This window comes from Manis javanica, chromosome 9 (genome assembly GCF_040802235.1).
Source record: "Manis javanica isolate MJ-LG chromosome 9, MJ_LKY, whole genome shotgun sequence".
In the NCBI taxonomy this organism is placed as follows: domain Eukaryota; kingdom Metazoa; phylum Chordata; class Mammalia; order Pholidota; family Manidae; genus Manis; species Manis javanica.
The window spans coordinates 48,701,594-48,729,355 of record NC_133164.1 but is presented as its reverse complement, the minus strand read 5'-3'; positions in this window follow the sequence as shown (position 1 = coordinate 48,729,355).

Here is a 27,762-nt window from a genome sequence, read left to right as displayed (position 1 = left end):
CCTTGATAGTATTAGAAATGCCTTTATTTATTTTTCAATGTTTATTTGATCCTGACTGCTTGAAAATTCATAAGCTTTCAATCAACAATATGCAAGGAAAAAACAAGTTTAGAATAAGTGAATAAACACTGGGCCTGTGAACTTTTATAAAGCTGATGATGTGTTGAATTTAGATCAACACTATTTTTGTAAAAGTTTATAACTATTTGTCAGCTTCTTTAAAAGTGAATACAAGCAAACATCCATTTTCCATATTCATTATTAAACTTCTCCACCTGCGTCTTTCAGCTGAATTTATCATTTTTGTTTCTAGTGTTCTGATATATAGAAATATGATATAATTTTGTGCTTTTTAATTTGACAATTGACTGGCTGAAAGTTAGGGCTTGATGATGTAGAGGGATTTTTGCGTGAGAGCTCCCAGTACTGAACCGACTTCTTTCTTCAAATGCCTTCTCTTTAACTGTACAGCTTCAGTTTTGAGGCACTGAGCAATGAGCACCAATACAGGCATAACTACTTTCTTGGCATCTTTTTGTTAGAGTACTTGAGGCAACTTTCTTTCCACACATGCCATTAAAATCAGTTCATGTTTCGGTCTGTGGTTGAAACTGGACCTTGAATTGACTCTAAATAAAGTGAAATGGAAAGCTGATCCCCACCCACCATTTTAAACTTAATCTTTGTAATGCTGTCTTTGATCTCCTTTGGATCTTATTTTTTTAGAGTTCTGCAAATATTTTTTACAAATATTGTTTACAAAAATGTAAACAGTTTTCCTCAGTGCTTGATTTGGCATTTCTATAAACCTGAAAAAAAGTGAATAGAGAAATAATTAACAACTTCTTCTCCATGTTGCCATGTTGTCCTCCTTCAATCCAAACTCACCGTCGTGGGTTCTCTCTCTCTCTCTCAGTCTTCTTACTGCCTCTGTAACTTCAGTAAAATTTTCTTTGTATAGGGATCAAAATAACTATGTTATAGTGAATGAATCTGATGGAAAAAATGAGTAAAATGTTTCAAATACTTAGACCATACTCTCCCCCCGAAGTGTTTTAGTTGAGTGAGAGCAAATTGCTAAATCAATGTTTACATATAATACAATACATGCCCAAAATAGGTTGAATAAGAATGATTTACAAATGGTTCTTTCCTTTTATCACAATAGTTTGAGTTTGAAAACTAGTCATGTAGAGTTAACTTTTCTTAGGACACGTGTATATATTTTGAGGAAATTTTCACCTGTGACTAATATTTTTTTGTAAATGTTGACTAATGATACAGGAGTACTTCAATTACATATTTAAATGTGTAATTATATCCATAGCTATATCAATTATAAAATATGCATAATAAGGTATAGCTTTATCAATTATATGTGTACTAAAGTATATATTTAATGCAGGTAATTAATTGAATTGCCAATTAAACACATCATTCTATATCAAGTGATCTCACAAATCAAATTTACTTCTGATTATGAAATAAATTGAGCCACATACAAGTTAATTCTCTTAAATCATCAGAGCCTTAGTTCCCTTATTTGTCAACAGGAAATGATTCTGACCTAATGGATTTATTTTCTGAATTTAAATACAGGATAATCATCAGTTTTTGCAAGGTGCGTCCCACAAGCTATCCACAAATTCAGTGGTAGTGGTAGTGATGGTCATGGTGGCAGCAGCATTTGTTGTGATTTCTTCTCTTTGTCTTTCTTGCAGTTCCCTAAGGTAATTTAGAACTGAAGAGATTAATGTTTCCTGTTGCTACTATAAAAAAATACTGCAAATTTAGTGGTTGAAAACCATTCAACTTTATTATCTTACAATAATGAATGTTAGAAGTCCAAAATGGTTTTATTGGACTAAAGTCAGGCGTTGTCAGGAATTGTGTTCCTTTTGGATGCTGTAAGGGAAGATCTATTTCCTTGCCTTGTCCAGCTTCTAGAGGTTGCCTGCATCCCGCTGGCTTATGCGCCCTTTCTCCACATTCAAGCCAGTAGACTTGTATCTCTCTGTGCCTTTCTTGCATATTTATATCTTCCTCTGACTATTATTCCTTCTTCTTCTACTTTAAAGGACTCTGTGATAACACTGCATCCACTAGAATAACCCAGTGTAATCTACCTCTTAATCACATCCACAAGGTCAATTTCCCATGTAAAGTAACATGTTGTAAGGTTCAGGGATTATGATGTTGGTCTGTTTGAGGGATCATTGTGTCTACTCAAAAAACCTCTCCTATCCTTCCAAGACTTCATTTACACCTTACACTGTCTTCTAGTTATCAGAAATCACTCTTCTCTTTTTCACCAATGAATTTCATAAATATTTTTTAAATGCAAAGAATATATTATGAAATTTATAGAATTATAATAAAATGACAACACTCACAACTCAATTTAAGAAAAAGAAAAGTATCAGTATATTTGAAGGCCAGTATACAGCCCTAACAAATCCACTTTTCTTCTTTCACATAGTCCTAGTAGTAGTTAGAATGTTAAATTTAGTAGAATAAACATTCTTTTAATTTTCATTCTAGTATATACATATATATGCCTAACATATTTCATTCATCTCATTTTGCATAATATTTTTTGTATGGTACACTACAGCTTATCTCTTCTAATATTGAAGGACTTTCTTATTTCCTTGCTGTTAACGTTACAACTTCAAGCACCCAAATACATTTCCTAATGTTCATGAGTGCAGGTGGTCCTGGAAAAGATGCCTGGTAATAGAACTGGTCTAATGTCAGTGTGATAGTCCCATTGCTTAACATTCTTTTCAGTATTTGGTGTGGTCAGACATCTTAACTTCTAAAAATATATTGGACATTAATGTATATCTCACTGGAATTTTAATTTCCACCTCACTTTTATGTAATATATTGGATACCTTTTCACATGTTGAAACAATTTGGATTTTCTTTTCTATGAAATGCCTTTTCTGTATTTTGCCTGGTATGCCTATTTTCCTTATTTATTCAAATAATTTATTTATAAAATCTGAATTCTAATCTTTTTTAGTTAGAAAATTTGAATATATTTCCATAGTTTGAAACTCATCTTTAATTATCTTCCTAACAAAAGATCATGTAGTCATGTAGTCATTCTCCTATATCTTCATGTCTTTAAAATTTCTCCTCTTAATATTTAAGCTTTGTTTATCACTCAAACCTTACAAAGACAGGATTGATGCCACAAATATCTCTGTAACCATGCTTTCAGAGGAACCTGAGGGTGATAAGGCTTACGTGATGAATTTGTTTTGTGGGAGATGATGAAATGAAGGTCCCTGATTGAAATTGAATCTAGATATTTCACTGTCCTCTTCAGAGGTTAGTGCCCACAAGGTCATACTACAAGTGGATTGAGTAGTCAGATGCCCTGAATAGGTCACAGGTGTGCAGAGAATCTGTTGGAGGAGCCGCCAGCACACAGGTTAGCATGTTCTATGCATGGATGAGTTACAGACAAAGGAGGCTGAGCTGAAATTGAGGAGGGATAAGAGAAGAACCAGAAGGGCTTAACGCTGAGAAAGCTGAGGGACTTTTGGTTTCAAGGAAGAGGTTATGGTTTACAATGTTAGATACTCCCTGGAGAACAGATAAATGAGAACTAAGTATTCATAGGGTACAGCAACAGAGGTTCAATAATAGCCTCTCTGAGAGCTCGTTCAGTGGATGAATAAAGGATGAAATTGCTATTACCTTGATACGAACAAGAAATAGGAAAAGATGCCGAGATTTTGAGTATCTTTTCCTAGAAGCTTGGCAATACCAGGGAACAGAGAGGGAAATATACCTGGAGAAGACTGGAAGTGTGAGACCAAATGGGAAAGACTTGAGGATTTTTTTAAAATGCAAGTAGAAAAAGAAGGCTTGGGGAAAATAGGATAAGGTCTCATAACTGGAATGAAATTCCTGAGGTAACATTCATGAGATCCAGAGACCAAGTGGAGGAGTTTCAGTCAAACATGTCATTTACTATCATAATGAGGAAAGAAGATAAAATTTGCCATCACTTTTGGAAATGGGGTATCAGGAATTTAAATTTCTTATCTGAGAGTTTCTATATTTCTGTGAAGTGGGAGACAAGATTTTCTCCTGAGAATGAGTGGGAAGGTATTAGGGTAAGACAGTTGAGGGACTAGAAATGGTTTGATTAGACATTATGGAAAATGGAGAAAAACCGTATCAGAACAGAGAATTGGAGAGCAAGGTAAATGGCCCTGTAGAGCTCAGGGAACATTAATTTATAGAGGCAATCTTCTGAGGATTTTGTGATTTTCTCCAGTTGGATTTAACTGCCCAGGTATGAGAACGAAAAGATCGGTCTACTGGATCGCTTCAGCTTTGGCTTTGCTGGTGGGTTCAAAAAACAAATTGTAATGGAATTAAAAATATTCACAAAAATGTGGTTGAAGAAATTGATCAAGGTTCATAGGCTTAAAAAGAAGAGGGTAAAGCTGAGATAGAAGTAAGATCTTACATACAATTGGTTTACTAAAGAAGTGAATCCAAGCTATCTTGATGAAATAAAAAAATTAAAATTTTTGCACGTACTTACCTTGGTCTACTCCCAGGAAACATTAGAAGATTAGGAAGTACTAAAAACACGGTATGTCTTTTCTGTCCGTTTGATTTATTCATTCATTCTCTTTCTAATGTCTTTGTGGTGGGAGAGTATTCCACATTTAGAAAAAGAATCATGGCATATTTTGTGAACTTTTAGTTCCTTTTGCTTGGATCACTAATCAATCTGATATTGCCCGTAAGTCTTCCTCTGGCCGATTTCTTGTGTGACATTTTTAATCTGGTGTTTCCAAGCTCATGGAGCCAAGGCATATTAAAGGATAATATAATTTTAGAAAATCATTTACCCCTTTGATCCACAAAATCTTATAACTTTAAATCAGATTAATGTCACTTTTGACATTTCTTTGTGAGGCCAAATGTATTTTGGTCATTTATTCTTGTTCAATATATACCTCACTTTTCTATAAACCCCTTCCTTTGCTGAATTTTACTTGATGAAGGTAGTGATTCAGAATGCACTGGAAAACACATGCAAGTGTTGGGGGCCTCACATAAGATCCTTCTGTTGGCTTGCCCGTCACTGGGAAGCTTGCTGGGACAGGACTCAGCTCCTTGCATTGCAGAGGACCTTGGGATGCAAGAAAAGAGGATTTTATGAACACTGTCCTTCAAAATCTGTATTTAGGTCTTTATTACTATTTCTGGGGACTGTGTTTTTGCTGTTGTACATCAAACAACCTCAGGTTGTGATCTGTCCTTTTGATTATTATGATTTCACGGTATTTGAACTGAAACAATTGTGATTTTATTTTGACACTATTGCACAGATTCCACCCCATCAATATGAACAGAAGAGCCTAATAAAAACTGTATAATTACTCTAGGGTTGAAAATATCCTTTTGGTCATATTTTGTATCTTCATCCTTCTTACAGATTATGAAATATTCAGTATTTTTATCCTGAGACACATTGCTTTCAACATATTTGGCACAGAAGGTTATCTTTAAAATAACCCTCTAAATCTCCCAAATTAATGTTCTATGTAGTGAGCACCTGCCAGCTTTGATACAGTTATGGGATTAGACATTTTTGAATGATTTTTGACTCTCAAGATTGTTTGCATGCTGTTACTAAATCTGGCTGTGCTTCAGCCTCAGCATCTTCTATTTCATAAAGGATTTTTCTAGGAACCTAATAAATGTTTTCATCTAATTTTATAATTATCATACCTAGGAAGTGCCTTTATTAGAGCTTGGCACTTTCCTGCAAATAAAACTGATGCCCCTGTAATTGACTTTAACCAAGTGAGTACTAATTCACAGGATTTCCTTAGAGGTGAGTCTGGCATCAGGGGAAGCTCTTTATTATACCTCTTTTTCTCTGATAAAATAAATAGAAGTTTATTTAACATCTACGTATCAAATTAGGTGCCATAATAAGATAAAGTTAATTCAACATCCATCTGTTGTAACAAGTTGTAATAATATTATTAAATAGGAAACTAAAACTGATCAGTGAGAAAATGTTAAGAAGTAAACACTAAGCCTAATGACACTAGTACATGTGTATAACTTGCACGTTATCCTTCAAAGATGCTAGAATGATGTATGCATGTGGCTCATTCATCTGGTTTTATTTCCTAAATTTAAAAAAACATTTTAATTTTTGAAAAAAATTTTCTCAATTTGTGTATCTTAATTTCATAGAGCTACTAACACAGAAGGTCTAGCTCCTCTCCTAACATGGAAGAATCATTCATTTGTAGGTAAGGCATCCCAGGAGCAATTTGTGTAGTATTTTCTCGGTAAACATTGAATAAGTTCAAACAAATGTATATGTTTTATGATAAGCTAAGAAAAAACCCATTTGACTACTCAAAAAAGAGCCCAAATTAAGATACACCTATGTAGAAAGTGAGGATGAACAGTAAATTTTGTTATTTGTATATTTTATTTTATGTATACCTAAAAAAGATATTTAAGAATGCTCTCCAGTGAAAGTGAAAGACATATCATATGACTTCACTTATATGTGGAATCTAAACACAAAACAAAATAAAATGAACAAAACTGCAGTAGACTCACAGACACTGAGAAGTGACTGGTGGTTACTATGAGGTAGGGGTTGGGGTGGGTGGGCTGACAGGGTAGAGAGATACAGAATATCAATCATAATATAAATTAGTCGTGGGGATGAAAGTACAGTATAGAGAATATAGTCAATAATACTGTCACATCATTCTATGTTGACAGTAACTACACTAGTCAGGGTGGGGATTAAATAATGTATACAACTGTTAATTCCTTATGTTGTGTACTTGAAGCCAATATAATATTGTATATCAACTATACTTCAACAAAAAAAGAAGTAAAAAAAAATTAAAATAAAAAAACCCAGAATGCTCCCAACTCTTTTATCAAAGCAATGGCTACATTAGTGAAAATATATCTCTTTCACATTTTCATTCAATTTGGCAGAACTAATTTACTCCAATTTCCCTTTAGCAATGTTCCCATTACCTTTAACTTACAGCAACAAGTCTTTTAGCTTGATATTTGGATTTATGGATACTAGCTCTCCTTCTCAAAACTGGTATTTGCCATTGAAACTGCTATGCATGGAGCAGTGAAATAAATGACTCAAATTTAATAAAAACAATGTGTTAAGTTCAAATAGGGTATTTGGGAATGTCTTAGACAAATAAGTAAAGTGGCAATTGCACTGCAATATATGACTGGTATAATGTGGGTAAATAATGAGACACTATGAAAGTATTGAGATTTTTTGCCCATGGCTGTGAGGGTCAAGGGAAAGTTACTGAAGAGGTGAAGCCTTTGTGAATTCTGTGGTAAGAGGTCAGCTGAGGGGGGGTCAATTCAGTCAGACAAAACATGTAGAAAAATCTAAGGGCAAGAAAGATCATAGATGTTTTGTGTAACAGGGTAGTTAGTAGTTGTATCTTTCATTGAGATAAGAATCAATATACTGTATCATGAAAAGTGTATATTTTTATTAAAAATATTTTATCTTGAAAGCATTCAGAATGTGGGAATCATCAAGGCTCAAACTCCCCTGGTGTTATATCTGAACTAGAAAAAGAATGGCAGAAAAGTTATGTTACCAACATACCTACTTAAATTAATAAAATACATACATGTTATTTACTTTTCAGGCACAGTGTTTCTTCTCTGTCCTCTGTGTCTTTTTCTGTTTCTCTCTTGGCTGGTAGAAAGGACATTACTTAGAGTCATGCCGCTATCACAGAGGCATTATGCTAGGCACTGATGATGCAGAGGAGAAACTGGAAACCTGACTCACTTGGACTGTTGCTTTCAGCCATGAGGTACACAGGGAAGGCTGTATTAAAGTCACTGGAGAGCCATAAAAAGTCCTCGTGCTTGGAGCCCCAACCCTGGGAACGTCTGTTAAAGAAATGAGGTAGGAATTTGAAAAAAGTACTCCAAGTTATGTTACTATATATTCCTATATTTAATCCCACCCACAATTTGAAAGTCACTGATTTTGAGCTGAAGAAGCATTTGTGGAGCTTAGTTCCAAGGGTTATAAACTTAGATGGTAAATAATAAGTAGAAATGACAATTTGGAGTAAGCATTTAAAGGTCATAATCTAACATTTATTTTTGGATCAAATTGTAGTAGGAAATCCATGGAAGTCTGTGAAGAAAGAGGTAACATGAATAGTCATTGTATGTATGTGGTGTAAAATGTGGTAAGCAAAGGGGAAGCTAACGTTTTGAAAACTTACAGAACAGAGATGGTGTAACTCTGGGTGGGGACATGTGTTCCCAGCCCAGAGAAAATAAACCTTTGAAGCCAAAATCAGTCAATGGGAAAAATAAAGTGGGAGCACCCTGTTTACTGTTTACAAGAAATCATCTATTCCTTCTCACCCATGTATCTCCTGGTCCAGGCTCAGAAGAAGTCACCCCCCACAAAAAAAAAAAAATACTTCTCTGGTCCCTACATGTGCTTGCCTCTCCATGCCCCTTGTAATCACCTATTGATACATATGTGCACTAAGGCCAGGTGAGAGATTCGGGAAAGTTTGCAATTTTATCCACACCCTACCCATCCAAAAATCTACCCTCACCATCTACTCACTCCCCATCTTCTGAATGCGCCCCTGTGTGAGAAAACTGGAGCACTGTGACCAGAAAAATAGTATACAAAACAACAGCAATAAATTCATGATAATCTTCAACTTGGAGGATTCAGCTACATTCAAAGTCCTATTGAAAAATTAAGTCCATAGTTCACCCATTTCACAAGAGGTCAGTAGCTGAACCAGTGGGGAGTTCAGTGCGCTCATCAGGAAGAAGCTGAAGCTGGGGTGGGTTCATGCCACAGGGACTGTAGAAGAAAATAACTTAAAGGTGGTAAGATACATGTTTTAATGACGCTAGCATAGGCAAATCTTGTCCATCAAGTAGCATGCCTGCAAGAGAATAGTGCTATGATAGGACAGTGACTGGAATGGGGTCTCATCCTGGTCTAGTATACCAGACCTTCAACCCCCTCCCTGTGGGAATTACAGATGAGTCAATATATGGGGCTATGGGAGGTACATGCACTGGCCATAAATATGAAACAAAACTTCCCCGTAAGATGCTCTTACCTCTTGGTCGTTTGGGGTACACTACTGTGATCTTTGGGGGTGATGCTGCTGTTACTCCAGGAATACACATGAGGCCAGCTTCCTGCCCTTTTCCCCAAAGTGCCAGAAGGACCAGCCATCTCTGGTCAACTTGTCAAAATGTCAATGGCCATGTCCACTCGGCAGTGTCTCCAGGGTTAAATGCAGTGGGGCTGGCAGCAGGATGTCCATATCCTGGCTTCTGTAACTCCTCTTTGAGTTGCACATACAGTTTTTTAGAAGAGACAACAGTGTATGTTAGCATGTCCAGAGGGCTCAGGGTCCTGTTCAGGACTTCTCATTCAAAGGCTATACCACTGTCCATAAGCAAACTGACCAACCCCATATAGACTATTGGTACCCCACTTCAGACAAGATTTCAATAAACCATTGTACCTCTCTGTCATGCCTTCATCAGTAGGGTTATATGGTACATGAAACTTCTACTTTATCTCTAATTGCTGCACCCATTTTTGTGATGCATGTCCAATAAGATGGGTGCATTGATGGCTCTCAGTCACCTGCGGCTGGTCATAGGCTGCAAAGACATGCTCAAGGCCCCTTTTGTTGTTTTGCTGGTCTGCATGATGTGCAGGAAAAACAACCAATAGTCCAGTAGCTGTGTCCACACAAGTCATGGCATACTGATAGCCTTCTGATATGGGCAGAGGCCTAATACAGTCTATCTGCCACCTGACAAGGGGTATCGGCCCCTTTACCATTGTCCCATGTTGCTGCAGGACTTGGTGTAAGTCTCTCTTAGAGCACACAAGGCACTCCTTCTGGGTTCTGCTGACTTCTTCAAAGGTCAACGTCAAGTTGCACTGACTGGCCACAGCCCACATTGTCTTTTACCAGGTGTACAACAAATGCAGATATAATCTCTGGACTACATCAGAGGTAGGCTTTCCTTCTAGCCAGCACACCTGGGACAGTGTGTCTGCTTCATCATTCCCCGGGGATGCCGAAGGCAAATGGCCAGTCACATGATACACAGTAATAGTCTAAGTCTGACCAGAGGCCCATAGGTCTTGCCACATCACTTACCCCCCCAAAGGTATACCATGTCAGTATACATGATACCATGTCAGTAGCCACAGGGTCAAGCCCAGTTAGACGGTCCAGCTGTCAGTGCCGACAAGTATAAGGGAGGGCTCCTGGGTGCTCACTCTTCCCCTCTCCATCCTCCACCTTCAGCCCTGCATCTCAGGGGATGCCCACAGCTGGAGCCGTCTGTGTACCAAGCATCTTCAGGTATAATGACTTTTCCCTTCTGATAAGGACTCTTGGCTACCAATATTTCAAAAGCAAGTTCTTCCTGCTTTCTACTGATATATGTCACAGGCCCCAAAAAGAGTTGGAGTTCTCCACTTAAGGGGCTAGTAGAGAGGGTACTACACTGTTGTAAACATGCACCTCATTTGGCAAGTGTAGGCGTTTGTGCCACACCACTCCACAGCCTTTGGGTCCAGTCTCACACCCACCCCACAATGGGATTGGTGGTTATTACCTTGGTTGGAGCTGTTCAAGTGATGGGCTCTGTAGCCAGCAAGGCGTGGTACAGATCAGCCAGTTGCTGCTCTACCCAGGTGCACCAGACCTCTGCTCCTTTCCATAGCTATGACCAGAATCTTACAGGTTGGCATGTCCATTAAAGCCACTGCCAAAGGCCCCATCCATAACATCTTCAGTTACATGAACATATAGCTCACAGGGCCTTAATGGGTCCATTACACTCAAGGCCTCTATGGCCTTGACTACTCGCTTAGCGGTAGTAAAAGCAGGTGCACATGCTTCATCCCAGTCCCACCTGATGCACTTTAGTACCAACCAGTATAAGGGCTTTAGAATTTTTACCAAGTGCAGAATAAACACTTTCCAGTATCCCAAAAGATCCAGAAACATTGCCACAGTGGCAGGGATAGGAAAAACCTCAACCTTGTCCATGACTGCTTCTGGCGGTAACTTTAGTTTTTTGTAACCAGACAACCCCCAAGAACTTTACTGACAAACCGGGTCCCTGAACCTTGGTGCTGTTCACAGCCCATCCTTTCTCCTGTCGATGTTGCAGCAGTCTAGGAACTGCCCTTTCTAAATCTGTAAGAGAATCAGACATGATCATAACATCATCAATGTAATGATACAGCTGCACCATTTGCGGTTTCTTTCATGTGTCAAGTCCTGGACTACAATTCCATGACAAATGGTGGGACTGTGGAGGTATCTCTGTGGAAGGACAGTGAATGTCTACTTCCAGCCTTCCCAGGTGAAGGAAAATTGACTTTTCTGTGCTATGACAGTAGAGAAGAAACTCCATAGCATAAAGATATGTCCCTAGTTCATGACTGAGGGTGTCTGTAAGGGCTGCTATAGAGGGGACAGCAGCATGTACATGGGGTGTGACTTTATTCAACTCCCTGTAATCCTTGGTAATATGCCAATAGCCATCTGGGTTTTTCACTGGCTACACTAGGGAATTAAAAGGGATATGAGTGGGCTTTATGATTCCCACCTTCTCCAACTCCTGTAGAGTTTCTCCAATTTCCTTGTGTCCCCAGGCAAATCATATTGTTTAGTATTTGTCACCCACCGAGGTACAGGCAGAACTACAGGTGGATACTGAGCATGTCCCCTCAGAACTGCCTTTACCACACATACCCTCAGTCTGAACTCCCCTGCAGTGATCTGTAACCACAGGCCCTGCAGGATATCTATCCCCAAAATATATTCAGGGATGGGAGAAATGTACAGTGTACTCCTTTGGGGGTAAACGCCTATCCCCAATGGGATTTGGGCTTTCTTTACTCTAACTGCCTTCCCCCCATAGCTATCTATCACAGCAGGGGTCCTAGGAAGATGCTCAGAGTTGCCATAAACCAGAGAACATTCAGCTCCTCTGTCCATTGCACCAAGACATGTGTACATTCACGGGAGACCAGTGAATTACTATTTTACATGTGGCTTCCAGTCCCCTCCATGTCCCCAAAGGTGGGGTCCTTGACCCTCCCCAGTCAAAATGCAATACCCAGTCATCCTCCTTTGTGGGCAAGATCCCAGACATAGCCTGAGTACTGTCCCCATGAACTTCTACGGGGACACAGGCCAGACATCGGGCTTTGCCTCCATCTTCCATGCCCTGGACCTCAGCCACTGAAACTGCTGTGCTGGCTTTAATTGGTTCCACAGTTCTAACAAGATCCTATTGGGCTGCAGATCAAGTTTTTCTTCCACTAACCTTGCCTTTATCAAATCAACCCACATTTGAGTCCTCGAGACCTTCACAGGGCCTTTCATACCCCTCCTTTTAGTCCCCATTCTTCCTTCTGTGATCTAATTGTTTCAACCTTCCACAGATCTGCTAAAGTACGAGTAGCCTCTTTATGGCTTACCCTATGTGTGTGGCAAGAATAGTCACTAGGGACCCAAAGAGAGTTGGGGGAGCTGTATGGAGCATCAGATTTCTTATTCCTGCAGTGAACAACTCCTCTTCAGGGCCTTGGGAATATTTTTCATGCCGAACTCCTGTAACACTTGTTGGAGCTCTGCATATGTTTTCTAGCTAGTGGACAAGTATGGTAAATCACCCTGATTAAGCCAAACTGCCCTGATAGCTGCTTCAGTCAATTCAGAAGCACCTGATTCCCTGAGGTGTGACAGGCACTTTGCAACCACTGGTGGAGGGTGGGTGAGTCATCAGGGAAGCCAGTGTATCCATTTTAGAACCTGACATAACAATGTTTTCCACTCCCACATGCCAGAGACACAAAAACTATGTAGGCAGAGGTTCTGATGGCTTCTGCTGAAACTGGTTGCTCATGTCCACCAGCTCATCCTGGATACAGGGGTGGAGCACGGAGTGTTCCCCAATCTGGATAGAGGTCTGCTCCTCCCCTGAGGAGCCTGTGATTATTGCATTTTTATTTTCTTAATTACAACTGGGCAGGAGATGGTGGTGTCTCAGGTAGTGGCCTCAGCAACAGATCAGCTCTTGGCCCCCCCCCATCCTCTACATCTCCCCTACCATCTCCAGCACTGAAGGTACCACCCCTCCTCCCACTCACCCACAGTCTTCTGCAGTGTGGCTTCTCCTGGTGTATCCTCCCTCACTGCTAACGTATCTTCCAGGGACTTGACTTGTCTCCTCAATAACTGTCTCTTTTTTGAGGGCATCCTCATCACCCAGCTCCTCTAAGCAATGCCAAAATGTGCCTATCTCCTGGATAACTCTTTCCAACATCTTTAGAAACTAAAATCCCACAATTCTGGCCACCACACAGCTACTCAGGGCCTCTAAGCCGACTTCTATCTCATGGTGGGCTAATTCCACAGCTTCTGGTATCTCCACCCTTCTCCTATTCTGGAGAAGGGTCCACCTTTTTAAGAGGTGCTTTAGCCTATACCAGTTCCCTACTAGGGTCTTCCTGAATGGAAGCCCCATGGATTGGGGGCTACCAGGTGAAGCTGCACTATTCTCAGGGTGGTTCCCCCACCTCAGCAACTACTGGGGCCCCCGACCATCCACAAGGGGTTGTCCAGGTATCTCCTCACCATATCCAAGGGCATCCCGCCCAACATCGCACCCATGATAACAGATTTTGGGTTCAGAGGTCTTGCCGTTTACGTTCAGATGTAGCCCTGGGGTGAGGAAGTAGGGGGATGTGCTCCCAGCCTGGAGCAAATAAACCTTTGAAGCCAAAATCAGTCAATGGGAAAAATAAAGTGGGAAAAACTCGTTTACTGCTTACAAGAAGTCATCTGTTTCTGCTTGCCCATGTCTCTCCCCACCCTGGCTTAGATTAAGCCCCTCCAAAAAAAACCTCTCTGGTCCCTGCACACACTCACCTCTCTACCTGCCTTGTAATCACCTATTGATATGGAGATGGTCTGCTTCTCTCCACCCCTTGGAAACACCTACTGATATGGAGCTGCATTAAGGCCAGGTGAGAGATTCTGGAAATACTGAATTTTACCCACTGATGGAGCTCACCCAGGGTAAAATCTTTCAATTTAGCTACTGAAAAATGTCACAATAGGTATAAGAAAACAGCATGAGAGAAATTTGAGTTCTAGAAAATTTTAATTAACAACCTACTTCTTTCATTTATGTGCTGTGTGACCATGGACAAGTCAATTTACTACTCTGAACCTGCTTTCTAATATGTTAGACATATTAGATATAAATATATTTCATATTTTTGAGTCAGTATTAAAATCAGATCAAGAAATGGGAGTTTTTCTTATTTCATTTTCAATACTATGTGTTAAATAGTAATAGGACCATACTAAGAACTATGGACAATAAGAAAGACATAAAAGATAATTATTGTTTTTCATAGCCTGAAAATCTACTTGGGGAGACTAACAGGTAAAACATCAAATGCTATTTTAAAATGTGCTCAAATATGTGCCACTGTAGAGATGCCAGTGCTAGCACCTAGGTCATACTTTAGACATTCATTTTCTCTGTAACCTGTAGCAATCTGAAAACGGACATTTTCCCCTTTCTGACAGAAGAGAAAATTGAGGTTCAGAAAGATGAGGTATCTTGCATATGGCCAGACAACTACTAAGGTGGGAATCTAGGATTTGAATCAGAGAATGTCTGTTTTCACAGTTTATTCCGTCCATTATTATACATTGTGATGATAGTTGAAATAATTGTTGGCAGTTAAGTATTAATCCTTCCTGTCTACTGTTCCCATATGAGTTTAAGCTCTTTTTCTTTCCACTTTCACTTTTACAAAGCACTTTCTAATTCTCCCCACCTTTAGTTTTCTCTCCATTCTCTTCTTTCTATAGCTATTTATTGAGTAGCTACTCCATGCCTGGTACTGTTCTAGATATTGGTGGTGATACCAGGGTTCTTATTCATGTAGTTGAAGAATGAACTCCACAAAGGTAGGCAATCAGAAAAGAGACTTTTTAATGAGAGAGAGAGAACAAAGGTACGGAACTCCCAGTGCATGCTTGGAGGGGGGAAGAGTACCCGTATCTGGGCTTTACCTAGGGGTATATTTTAGGCTTAACTGAGTTACGTGTTTTCTATTGGTCCCACCAGAATGCCAGCTACAGTTCGACCTAACTCATTAAAGGCTGTCTCTATTTAGGCTGATATGTTTAAGTCAAATGTTCACAGTCGGCAAAATTTTCTTATCACAAAGTTTCCATGGGAACTTCCCTATACATTGTTGCATTGTTTCAACTACGAATATCCTGTCTTTATCCTTTCCTGGGGCCCTTAATCCTGTTCCAACTAGACAGGATTGCTCCCTGTCTTTTCCCTGTCGCAGTGATACAGAAGTTTCTCTGTCCCTTTTTTCTTGGAACAGCCAGTCTAATGTGAGAGACACACAGCAAATGAATAAACAAATGTACAGTAATGGTAGGATGCTGAGTGGTAAATATAAATTGAGCAGGGTAGGAGGATTCAAAGTTAGATGAAAGTTAAAATGGAGTGTTTATTTATAATAGAGTTAAAATGAGTTAGAGCAGCTACTTGAGGGAAGTGAGGAAGTGGGCCATGAATAAATCTGAAAAACAGTGCTACCTAGGTTAAGAATAGCAAGGCGTAATGTAAAAGTGCTGTGTGTGTTAAAAGAGCAGTGTGGTTAGAGCAAAATTTTCAAGAGATAGAGGAGAGGTGATAAAGACAAGGAGATAGTAGAGACTAGACCTAGAGACTCAAAGGCCAGAAAAAATATTTTGGATTTTACTCTGAGTTGAGAAGCCACTGCCAGATGTTTTAAGAGAAGTAACACAATCTAGCCTGCGTTTTAGAAAAAAATCACCCAGTCTACTGTTTTGATCTAAAACACTGCTGGTTACCTTTCCAGGATACAGCATCGGTCAGGCTACTTCCATACTCGTAAACCCACAGCAGCTCACCCTCACACCCCCTCAGCTTCAGTTTCTTTTTAGTAGTACCTGCTGTGTCAGTGGAAGTGTTGGTACTAGTAGGTATAATAACTGTCTCAACTCTATGCCCACCAGCCCTATAGGTTGCTTGATCTTTAGAGTATTTGATCTTTTACAAAGGTATTCTTCCAGAGGATCCTTTATTTCTAATGGAATATCTTGATGTTCAATGGACACAACAGTTTTGGAAATCCCATTCTACAGAATCAGATAAAACTGTCATTCAAGACCCTTTTATTGCTGCCACATTTTATTTTTCTCTTTGTGTATGGTCTTCTTTTTAATGTACTTCCTATAGTTGAGTTATATCAGTTCTTCAAGACTTGCTCAAATACTTCTTTCCCTAGGAAGTCTTACTTGATTTTTCTTTGTGAACATAATCGCTTTCTCTTGTGATCTTCTGTGACGCTGACTCATATCTTTCTTATGGCACTTAACATTGACTATGTTCTGTACAAGGTTATCCATTTCTTATTTCTAGTGTAAGGATCTATGATAGAAGGCTCTGTGCCTAATCCATCTCTGTGCCTAACATAGTGTCTTAAACAAAATAGGAGATAAATGGCTCTGTCAATAGTCAGTTAATTCTTAATATGATCATATCTATTTTGATTGCATGTGTCATGTATTTCCACAATTCAACTGTAAACCCTTTTAAAATAAGAACCTATTTTCATCCCTGTAATATGTCTACCCTGTTCTCCATGTGGATGTCTGTAATTTCCCTCAAGTCTTAAAAAGTTTATCTACCGAATGGTTGATTAATCCTCCAGGATGGAAAATTTTGCCAGGGGGTTGGTTAAAAGACTCAAATCATCCCTAGAGTTCCATTCTGATTTCTTAGTTTCAAAATGTTTGTGAAACACCCTGTGCACCAAGGAGAGAGAATAAGATAGTGAGGGAAGATTCAAGGCCATTCTCCAGTGGCTCTCTAAAAAGTTGAGATGCTACAATTGGGGTCAGAAACCTTAATCTTTGCTATCATAGTTTTTATTGCTCTGGCACGTATTGCTTGATACACTCCAGAGGGAACTGTCATCTTACCGTGTTTGTTCCACAGGTCAGGGAACACACTTGTAGAGTGTGTTGAAGTAAGAAGATGATGTGAAATAAAATGTCCATTTTACTCAGTCTTAGAATATTGTGTGGAGGTGTAATATCCTGATTATTCAATTATGGAGATAGAGGTAAACTACAGAAAAAAACAATTATGATATATAACAATTTTTTGCATTGATTATTTTATAATATTCCTTCATTTATATAAGTTAATGCTGTACACCAAATAAGTGATCTGTAAATCTGAATGCAAAATAATGTTTTATAAAACTTTACATCAAATAATTAAGTGAAAATTACATTTCAATAAGGAAGCTCCTGCCAATCTGCAAATAAACAGAGGTAAATGATATGGAAGATGTCACTCATGGTTTAGGTAGACCAAAGCCAGATCACTATAGGTTCAAATATTGTCTTACTATCTAAATTGTACATTATTACAATCTTACTGTTTGGTCATCTATTGCTGTACATCTTTTCCTGACACCTTAAGACTTGTTTGAGATTCAGCTAAATGGACACTTAATGATTCACTATTGGGCATCCTGAATCCTGGGCGAGTCAAAAAGCAGGCTATGAGACAGACATAAATTTAGGAAGGAATGAGAGATTCAAGATTTCAGTCAGAGTACAGATATAAGAGGACAGATGAGACAGGAAAATTTATTCAAAGCTACATAGAGCAAGTGAGAATGATGCAATGTTTGGTCCAAGTGGCAAAATTATAATGATATATTCTAGTAATGTTTGCCTGCCAAAATACTATAAGTACCATATTTTTTTCCTTTAGAATCATTTAAGTTTTTAATTCTGATAACAGAAAAATCAGAATTTGGCAAGAATTTGATCAGTGTAACTTAGTTATTTATAATCTAATGGAGCTATCAATGACTCTTTGAAGCAGGGAGGAAGGATGGAATGAGTTTAATTTGATAGAGGTGAGATTAGCAAGGAGTAATTTTATTAGAGTTATACAAGAGAAGAGATTGACTAAGACTTAGTCCAGAAAAATAATTGGAGTGTTGAAATATCTCTTTTTTTTTCGTAAGGGAATGAATGGAAGACTGTAAATCTCTTTGAATACTACTTTTGGGTTTATTTATCTGATCTATAATGAAGCTTTGTCTTGGACTTCTTCCTCCTGATCTGATAAAGTCTTTTTCATTTAGTTGGCTGGTATCTTGTCATCTATAATTCATTAAAGTACTGCTTTGTAAATATGAACTAACTTTTTTTGAAAGCTCTAGAAAATGGAAATAATTCTTCCTTATAAGAAAATTCATTGATTTCTTTTTAAAATTTTTATTCATACTGTTGACTTTTAGTCTGAAAAATACTAAAAATTAAATAAATAGTGCCAGCATATTTCAGAGTAAAGTGTGAAGACTAAAAGACAAACACTTTGCTTTTTGTTGTCTCTTGTATGAAATGCAAATTTTTCACATTTATCTTTGTAATTTTAGAAGACTAAATGTTACTTTGGTATGTCCAACAGAAAGTTTAATGAGCTAACTTTCCTTTTTAGTACTAAGGTTTAGAGATTTACATCTGGCTCTGGAAAGATAGCATGATATCCACCTTGCACTTATCTCTTTAAAGCTTATAGTGGTCCTAACTTAAAAGAAAACTAAATGAGAGTACAAAGGGTAATGATGTTTCTAATTTTTGGAGCTTTACACTTAACCAATAATAGTTATCCCCTCATCTTTAATTTTGAAACAAAAATATTAAAAGAAACCAAATTTAAATGATTGCAGTTACAATGGAAATTGTTTTTTGTCAGTGATATAAATAAATTATTTACACTAAGTTAGAAGGTTTTATTAGGTAAGATGGGCATCTTTTTATCTGCAGCAGTAACAGTTGTTTGGCCTTGAAATACATTCATGATAACTACAGAGCATTGCAGCATAGATGAGCATATATCCCTGGTGTTAGACTTAAGTCCTCAGCTTTGCTGGAGAAGCTTAGATGAGATGCACAGTTGACCCTTAAACAGCATGGGGGTTAGAGGCACCCACCCACACTAAGTGGAAAATCTGCATATAACTTTTGACTTCCCAAAACTTAACTGCTAATAGCCTATTGACTAGAAGTCTTGCCTGTAACGTAAACAATTACTGAACATGTATTTTGCATATTACATGTCATATACTGTCTTCTTACAGTAAAGTAAGGTAGAGAAAGGAAAACGGTTTTTCAAATTGTCTCAAATCTCCAAAAAGTTTTCCAATATATTTATTGAAGAAAATCCATGAATAAGTGGACCCATGCTGTCCAAACCCCGTGTTGTTCAAGGATCAACGGCAATTCTTGAGAAGTATGAGTGTGAAGTGGGAGGACTGAATGTTCCTGCAGCGTGCTAGGTTAGCATGAAGGCTTTGTCATCCTCCATTTATGAAATTGTGTATTAAGAATTGAAATTTAATGAAACATTAAGGAGCTAGGCCAATTATGAGACTTTGAGCCTATGAAAGTCGAATAGATCTAGGTGACAAGTTCAAGCAAGCAAGTGACAGATACATACTTAATGACTGAGCTGCTCCGAAAGCACAGCACTGTGTAATTGCAGATTCATAGACCACTTTCTCCGCCTTAGAAAACTTTAAAATTGTTGAGGGAGGCAAAACCTATACTCCCAAAGTATCAAAGCCCGAAACAGTTTGCATAGCAAAGATGCATTTAAAAGGCATATAGAATAGATTTTTGTACATAGGTAGTTTGAGACAACATAGCATACAATAGCATCTTCAGGAATAAAAGGATGTCAAATGTAATTCTGAACACTTTAAATTCCTTTTTAGTTTTTTTGGTGAAATAAAACAAAAGCTGTCCTTTAGATTTTTAATACTTTCCATCATATTGTAGTGCTATACTTCATCATCATCAATTTGTTTTCCTTTCAATTTGCTAAGGCTCTTTTGGTTTTTAAGTCCCTAAAGAAAAAAAGTAGTAGATGATTATTTTATTTGGGCCACTACAACAGTGACAGGGTAACTAATGGCGTGAAAGAGTTAGTTAATCATGTTCTCTGATGTGCCTTACTACTTCTGAAGTTTTGTTTTAGATTTAATTATTTCTCACTATGTGATTTTATTCATTTAGGAAATAACAGAAGACTCATGCTTAGAATCTGTTTAAATAGATACGTATGAAAGGGAAAATACCAATACAAAAAAGGCTGATAAGGACAAAAGAAGTAATGAAGATGATCAAGAAAAAAGACTTTTCAAAACTTATCATATCATGTAATCTTTTCAAAAACCTATCACATTTTCTGTGAAAACTGTACCCACAAATGCCTTCAATTGTATCAAGAAATATGGACAAATTTAGGATAAGAACACTGGAATAGAATAAAATGAGAGAGAATTGAAGAGATCAATTCCCTCTCTCTGTTTCTGCCTCTCTCTGATTCTGTCTCTTTCTTTCTCAATCTCTCTCTCTCATTATTCAGCACTATAACATTTGGTATTTTATGTGGTTCAGTAAATGGGTATAGATCACATGTTAAATAGCATTTCATTGGAGAAGCCACACAATGGTTTTACTGCCTTCATTTGCTCGCTTTCAGGGAGCACTAAATTCTGTTGAAAAACATTCACGAACAAGGATGTTTTTTGGAAAATAAGTTTTTTTGAGGAATATAACTAATTTTTATAAAGTATTATTTCACCCATTAAATTGGGTATAGATCACATGTTAAGACAACAATGAATCTATCCTCTGGTCTTTTTTCCTAGCAGTCAAATCTTTAATTCTGTTTCTTATGTCTAAAACCAGAAAGACAACAATATCAATTGTTGGGCAAGAATACCAATTGTCATTTGCATTTAGTGAATTTATAAGTGAGTTAAGAAAATCAGTCTTTTAGTGTTACCAGTAATTTTAGACTAAAACAATTTAACTCACCTTGATCATCCACCTTGTTAAATATGTTAGAACACAATTAACTTTCAAATTCTTCAACATTTTTACTATTTATTTAAAAGGTTAAAATAGTAGTATACTAATCACAAGAATTTGTTTTCCTTTGGAACCAGACTGCTTGGCTTTAAATCCCAGCTCTGCCATATTCTGTGAACTTAGGCAATTTTAATAAATACTAGTGACTCAACTCCATGACTAAAAAAAATGGAGATAACAACAATAGTAATATCTATCTTACACTTCCTTATATGAATACTCAATTCATGTGTGTATGTGCTATCAGAGAGAATATGTGTGCATACTTATATTTACATAGAGAGGGAGGATGAGAAAGAATTTATGAGAACACAGACATAAAATAAGCTATATCTTTTATTGAAACTGTTAAAAAAAAGCACTACTCAATAATGACAATTAAATATAACACAATTGACACTGGCTGTTACCCTCCAAAGGAAGCTTATTCTTGTCATTTTAGTAATCTCCCAATAACATAATTTTTCATTTTATAAATTTATAAGATTTTTTAAATTCAATTCTACCAATGTATTGGGGAATTTACTATATTACATTTATATGAATATATACATAAGCATATACTATTTTTTTTAAAGTGGCACTTTATTGGCATTAGTCTTTATCTTGATTATATATATATGTATATGTCAATGTATACATATTTTAATCACTGTCTTCTGTCTATCTATATGTACTTGTTTCCTATTGCTGGATAACAAATGACCACACATTTAGCAGTTCAAGCGGTACCCTTTTACTATCACACAACTGCCATAAGGAGTCCGGGTTTAGCCGGGACCTCTGTTCTTGAGAGTATTCAAGGTGTTAATGGAGATGAGGGTCTCTCATGAAGCTCAAGATCCTCTTCCAAGTTCCTGTGTTTGTTAGCAGAATTCAGTCCTTGCTGCTGTATATCTCGTGGTGGCTTGTTTCTTCTGGACTACCAGGAGAGTCTGATTTCTGATTCTGATTTCCCAACTCTCTTTTTCAAATTCCACTTGTTAACTCAGGCCCACCACGGATAATCTCCCCTTTGATTAACCAAAAGTCAATTGATCAGGGACCTTAATTAGGTCTGCAGAATCCCTTCATCTTTGCCATGTGGTGTGATGTAACCAAGACCGTGACAGCCCATTACCTTTGCCATAACCTATTGGTTAAAAGTAATTGAAAAGTTCTACCTATACTCAAAAGGTGGGGGATTATACAATGTCATGGATCATTGGGGTCATCTTAGAATTCTAATTACCACAACTTTTCTTCCATCTAGAGTAATTTATTTGAACTGGTTGCTTTTCTGGTTATTGAGTTTGTTCTGTTTTGACTCAGCTTTCTTTTTTCCTCCTTTGATTTAGGCTTTTGCATGCCTGAGCACATAAATTTATACAATTATAAACAAAATAAAAGCACTACTCAATAATGAGAATTAAATATAACACAATTGGCTGTCACCCTCCAAAGGAAGCTCATTCTTGTCATTTTAGTAACCTCCTATGATAGTCTCTGTGAATATGTATGCACCACTGTGTATGTACGCACCATTGTCACCTGTCAGGCAAGGCATGGATATGCCTGCTGTACATGTGCTTCTCATGGAGTTAAAGTTGTATAATTACAAGTAAACATACCACACACTGAATTGTATCACTTTCATATTAAATCATTTTAACAGTGATTGTAAATTTTTGTGCTTTTTGTTTGACTTTTTTGGCAAATTATGAAATCAGTTGTTAGGCATTATTAGTGATTAAACTTAGAATATTTGTTGCTACACCTCCAACCATCAATTTAAATGAAGAGTATACTCAATTTCAATGGACACTGATAAAAATAAATTCATTTGGAACTACTTATTGTGATTTATGAAAATTCTGAAATTCAAACCAGATACAGAAATGATTGCTGGGGCTCACACATCAGGAATAGTCCACAAACCATATATGGCTTTATGTGGCCATTTTTTTCTGGTTATAGTATTGTTATTCATTATAAGGATTAAACATGTAAGCTTAAAAAATAAGTATATGATCATAAGGATTGCTTTTATTCATGGCAGGGGCAGTGACTGAGGTGAATATTTTGAATGAAATTTTTGCTTGATTAAAGGGTCTATTGCTTTAGAAAAGATTTGAAAGTCACAGTATTTTCAACAATGATAATATTGGAAAGACAGAATTAATAACTAAAAAATAAATCTAAGAAACTTGGGGACCTCATCAAATAATAATTGAATTCAAATTTTTTTGATGGTATTTACAGAGCTATTGTATATTTTAACCAGGTCCACCCAATATGATAACAGAACTACTGATGCCACCTCTTCCAGCTAAGGGTTTACTTTGCCCAAGTAAGATTCCATGTATACTCTCCTACAATGATATTTGATAACCTAGCTTGTGTACCTGTATAAGTCATATATCTGAATAAATAACTCTTCTACTAATAAAATCTGTATACATGCATTTTATCAGACATGATTAGGTTTATCAACTGTCAGGTTATTGTTAAAGTCCATAATACAATTTTCCAAACACAGTAGATTTCTGGGTATATGATTCTAAGTGACAAAGATTCCTCTCCTAGAATAGAGCCGGGAAAGGACCTAAATCTAAACACCCTAAGGTGCTGGGTTTTCCATTTGTTTTTGTTTTTCAGTGTTATTGATATATAACTGAAATACACCAATTCACACACATTTAGAGAGTGTGAACTGATTAATATTAACATGCATAAATACCACAATCAAGAAAAGGAAACATTTCCAGAACATTCAAGTTTCCCTGTGTCCCTTTCTAATCCCTCTCCCCCTCCACCCACCCATAGAACTACCGGTCTACTTTCTTTCACTATAGATTAATATTTCTGGGCACTTTATAAATGAAGCATACTGTATGTGCTCTTTTGTTGCCTGGCCTCTTTCACTTAGCTACTTATTTTAAGATTCATCAATAGCTCATTCTTCTTTATTGCTAAGTATTATTCAACTGAATGTATATAAAATATATCATAATATATTTTTGACAGTATATCTAGAGATATTTTATGTAATTATTCATAAATCTTCCTGATTATTTTATAGTGCTGCATAGTATTAAATAGCATGGAGATACTGCTATAATCACTTAGTGCTGCAATAAGCTAATTAGTATAGGAACTTTTGTATATGCGGGTATTTCTATAGGACAGACATTGAGGAGTGGAAGAGCTCTCTCAAATGACATACTTTATTGAATTTGGATGACTATTATAATAAAGCTTCAAAAAATTGCACAATGTACACAACATAACCAATTTTGTACAAATTGATTTGGATATGCAGTGTGAGATGTGGGTCAAGATACATTTTGTTTCATGTATGTATGAAATATTTCATGTTAGGAGATTCATAAACTGTAATAAAAACTAACATGAAATATTTAGATAAGAATAAAGTAGGACTTCTACTTTACATATAATTTTTATATAATGCTTGTATATAATATTTACATAAAATTATTGAACTTAAAGCTCAGTGAATGTTTTAAAAAGCTCTAGAGGGGGAGGTGGAGCCAAGATGGTGGTGTGAGTAGAGCTGTGGAAATCTCCTCCCAAAACCACATATATTTATGAAAATATAACAAAGACAACTCTTCCTAGAATAGAGACCAGAGGACACAGGACAACATCCAGACCACATCCACACCTGCGAGAACCCAGCACCTCATGAAGGGGGTAAGATACAAGTGCCGGCCCGGCGGGACCCAAGCGCCACTTCCCCCAGCTCCCGGTGGGGAGGGAGAGGGAGCCCAGGACTGCCAATCACCCAGCCCCAGCCATCTGCACCAGAGTGCAGACACAGTGCATGCGTGGGGTCCTGGATACTAGGGAAACAGGACAGTAAGACCGGTGAGCAGGTACCAGAGGCCGGTGCCGGAGAACAAAGAAAAGAGAGTGGCTTTTTGTTGTTGTTGTTGTTGTTGTTGTTGTTGTTTTGTTTTGGTGAGTGGGTTTTGGAAGTCTTAAAGCGACAGGGTGGGACACTTAGTCCAGAGGTAGGGAATCTGGGATCTCTGGGCACGCTAACCCCTGGGGAGCAGGGAGCACAGAGGCCCCTCACAAAGATAAATAGCCTCCCAGCCGCACTCCCTCCAATGCAGCTCCACCATTTTGAGCAGCAGCCCGAGCCAGGCAATGCCCACAGCAACAGCAGAGATAAACTCCATAGCAGCGGGGCAGGAATCAGAAGTCCTGTCTGAGCACAGCTGCCCAGCACAAGCCACTAGAGGTCTCTGTTCTCCCAGGAGAGGAAGGCCACAAACCAACAAGAAGGGAAGTTCTTCCAGCCGTCACTCATCCCAGCTCTGCAAACTACTTCTATCACCATGAAAAGGCAAAATTACAGGCAAAACAAGATCACAGAGACAATACCAGAGGAGACAGACCTAACCAGTCTTCCTGAAAAAGAATTCAAAATAAAAATCATAAACATGCTGACAGAGATGCAGAGAAAAATGCAAGAGCAATGGGATGAAGTCCGGAGGGAGATCACAGATGAAAGGAAGGAGATAACAGAAGTGAAACAAACTCTGGAAGGATTTATAAGCAGAATGGATAAGATGCAAAAGGCAATTGATGGAATAGAAAACAGAGAACAGGAACGCATAGAAGCTGACATAGAGAGAGATAAAAGGATCTTGAGGAATAAAACAATATTAAGAAAACTGTGTGACCAATCCAAAAGGAACAATATCCATATTATAGGGGTACCAGAAGAGGAAGAGAGAGAAAAAGGGATACAAAGTGTCTTTGAAGAAATAATTGCTGTAAACTTCCCCAAACTGGGGGAGGAAATAATCAAACAGACCACGGAAATACACAGAACTCCCCACACAAAGGACCCAAGTAGAACAACACCAAGACACATAATAATTAAATGGTACAGATCAAGGACAAGGAAAGAGACTTAAAGGCAGCTAGGGAGAAAAAGGTCACCTATAAAGGAAAACCCATCAGGCTATCATCAGACTTCTCGACAGAAACCTTACAGGCCAGAAGAGAAGGGCATGATATATTTAATGCAATGAAACAGAACGGCCTTGAACCAAGGATACTGTATACAGCACGATTATCATTTAAATATGATGGAGGGATTAAACAATTTCCAGACAAGCAAAAGCTGAGGAAATTTGCCTCCCAAAAACCACCTCTACAGGGCATCCTACAGGGCCTGCTCTAGATGGGAGCACTCCTAAAAAGAGCACAGAACAAAACACCCAACAAATGAAGAATGGAGGAGGAGGAATAAGAAGGGAGAGAAGAAAAGAATCTCCAGACAGTGTATATAACAGCTCAATAAACGAGCAAAGTTAGGCAGTAAGATACTAAAGAGACTAACCTTGAACCTTTGGTAACCACGAATTTAAAGCCTGCAATGGCAATAAGTACGTATCTTTCAATAGTCACCCTAAATGTAAATGGAATTAATGCACCAATCAAAAGACACAGGGTAATAGAATGGATAAAAAAGTAAAACTCATCTTTATGCTGCTTACAAGAAACTCACCTCAAACCTAAAGACATGCACAGACTAAAAGTCAAGGGATGGAAAAACATATTTCAGGCAAACAACAGCGAGAAGAAAGCAGGGGTTGCAGTACTAATATCAGACAAAATAGACTTCAAAAAAAGGAAAGTAACAAGAGATAAAGAAGGACACTACGTAATGATAAGGGGCTCAGTCCAACAAGAAGATATAACCATTCTAAATATATATGTACCCAATACAGGAGCACCAGCATATGTGAAACAAATACTAACAGAACTAAAGAGGGAAATAGACTGCAATGCATTCATTTTAGGAGACTTCAAACACATCACTCACCCCAAAGGATAGATCCACCAGGCAGAAAATAAGTAAGGACACAGAGGCACTGAACAACACAGTAGAACAGATGGACCTAATAGACATCTACAGAACTCTACATCCAAAAGCAATAGGAAATATATTCTTCTCAAGTGCACATGGAACATTCTCCAGAATAGACCACATACTAGCCCACAAAAAGAGCCTCAGTAAATTCAAAAAGATTGAAATTCTACCAACCAATTTTTCAGACCACAAAGGTATAAAACTAGAAATAAATTCTACAAAGAAAACAGAAAGGCTCACAAACACATGGAGGCTTAACAACATGCTCCTAAATAATCAATGGATCAAAGAACAAATTAAAATAGAGATCAAGGAATATATGGAAACAAATGACAACAACAACACAAAGCCCCAACTTCTTTGGGACGCAGCAAAAGCAGTTTTAAGAGGAAAGTATATAGCAATCCAGGCACACTTAAAGAAGGAAAAACAATCCCAACTGAATAGACTTACATCACAATTATTGGAACTGGAAAAGAAGAACAAATGAGGCCTAATGACAGCAGAAGGAGGGGCATAATAAAGATCAGAGAAGAAATAAACAAAATTGAGAAGAATAAGACAATAGCAAAAATCAATGAAACCAAGAGCTGGTTCTTCGAGAAAATAAACAAAATAGATAAGCCTCTAGCCAAACTTATTAAAAGAAAAAGAGAATCAACACAAATTAACAGAATCAGAAATGAGAATGGAAAAAATCACAACAGATTCCACAGAAATACAAAGAATTATTAAAGA